Source organism: Cebus imitator, unplaced genomic scaffold, assembly GCF_001604975.1.
Source record: "Cebus imitator isolate Cc_AM_T3 unplaced genomic scaffold, Cebus_imitator-1.0 Scaffold14, whole genome shotgun sequence".
NCBI classification, from domain to species: domain Eukaryota; kingdom Metazoa; phylum Chordata; class Mammalia; order Primates; family Cebidae; genus Cebus; species Cebus imitator.
In genome coordinates this window covers 6,691,900-6,693,770 of record NW_016107329.1, presented here as the reverse complement: position 1 = coordinate 6,693,770, position 1,871 = coordinate 6,691,900, and the positions used below count along the sequence as shown (strand labels likewise).

The 1,871-nt window shown below is 33.4% G+C and overlaps 1 protein-coding gene across 1 annotated transcript in view; it reads right to left on the bottom strand.

Annotated features, from left to right (window-relative positions):
* Window positions 1-1,871, bottom strand: part of TNFSF13B (TNF superfamily member 13b) — a 36,900-nt gene that overhangs the window by 8,214 nt on the left and 26,815 nt on the right. The gene's annotated exons all lie outside the window — the stretch shown is intronic.

The window sequence follows — 1,871 nt, the reverse complement described above, 5'->3', positions numbered from 1 at the left end:
ACACCATGATTGAAGGGTTGGGGTAGAAATAGAGAGATACAGTACTATTTCTAGGGAACTGGGTTTTCATTTACTCTGGACTGGTGGTAGTATTTTTTAAAGCCAGTGCTCTAAGACCTGAGCTTTTATCTCAGAACTCCGTGGGTTCTAGACCAAGAATACAGGAAATCAAATTGTCCTGCCTGTCCTACAGCTTGGAACAAGGAGGCTTTGATACTGACCTTGGTTCCACACGCTATAAATAAAAAAAGATCTCTACATTTGAAAGAGATATAAGGTGGATTCACACGGATGGTGGCTCAGTAAATCAAGTTTACTGAAATGAAGGGGAGAGAGAAGAGAATGGAATGGAAAGGGAGGCTGATTTTCTTCCCCTGACTTACCACTGATTTACCAGGCTACCTAGTCTCAGGAGTAACCTCTCACAGAGACCCAACACATGCCACAATCCTATGCACTTGCCGCCTTTTACCTGCAGTGTGTGAAGGGACCCTTTTAAATAAATGAACAAGTGTCCTAAGTTATATCATCCAAAGATTCTCCTTTCTAGTCTCAAATCCCGTAACTGGGATCACTCAACAGCACTGAGAGGTATTATTTTCAATAAGGTGCCTTTCGTAACTGACCAAATGCTGCCTTGTCTGGCCCCTAAATCAAAACAATAAGTTAAAATTTAAAAAAGATAATTACAAGGAGGATATCTTGAAAGCAGCAAGGGAGGCAATTCATCAAATACAAAATATGCTCAATAAGATGAATAGCTGATTTGTCATCAAAAACTATGGAGGGCAGAAGGGAGGGGAATTACATATTTAAAGTACTGAATGAATAAAACTGTCTACCATGTAATCTATATGTGGGAAAAAAATCCCTAAAATGTAGAGAAAAATCAAGATTTTCACAAATAAAGAAAAACTGAGGGAGTTCATTCATAGCCAACTTACCGTATGAGAAATGTTAAAGGAGTTTGAAATAAAAAAAAAAAAATTAGGTGGAAACTGAAAGACACATGAAGAAATAAAGAACACAAGTAAAAGTACATACATAGGTAAATATAAAAGCCATTGTAAGTGTATTTTTAGTTTTTAACCTCTCTTTTTGTTTCCTATACTATTTTAAAGATAAATACATAAAATAATAATGATTAATTTATGTTAACAGCTTATAATATATAAGCGTATATTTAGTGAAAATAACAATATAGAGAAACGAAGTTGTTATCAACTCAAACCACATTGTTATAAATTTAGGGTGGTAATTGTAATCACCAGAATAACAACTAAGATAATAATTTTTAAAAACGCAGAAAAAAAATTAGGAGAAAAACAAAATGGTGTACTTATAAAAGTCTATTAAAAACAAAATTAAGGGATAATAAAAGAATTGAGGAACAAAACTCTTAGAAAACGAACACCAACATGACAGAAGTAATTCTTTCCTTATCAATAATCAATTCAAATATAAATGAGCTAAATTTGCCAATTAAAATACAGAGATCTGCAAAATAGATTTTTTTAAAAGCCCAAACTCGTGATCTAATTATTCTCTGCCCTACTAGAGACTCACTTCAGATTCAAACACAGAAGCAGGTTTTTGTGTTTCAAGATTTCAAGATCAAAGGATAACAAATATGCCTCCTTGCAAACAGCAGCCAAAGAGAATGGGGATGGCTGATCCTGACATCAGAATAAATGCATGTTAAGTCAAAATTTTTATAAGACAAAGAGATATTAACTATTGATAATAGTCAATTTATCAAGAATACATAATAACTATAAACATATATGCATCACTCCACAGAACCTCAAGATATAAGCAGATATTGACTGAACTGAAAGGAGAAATAGACATTTCTATAGAAACAGCTTTGA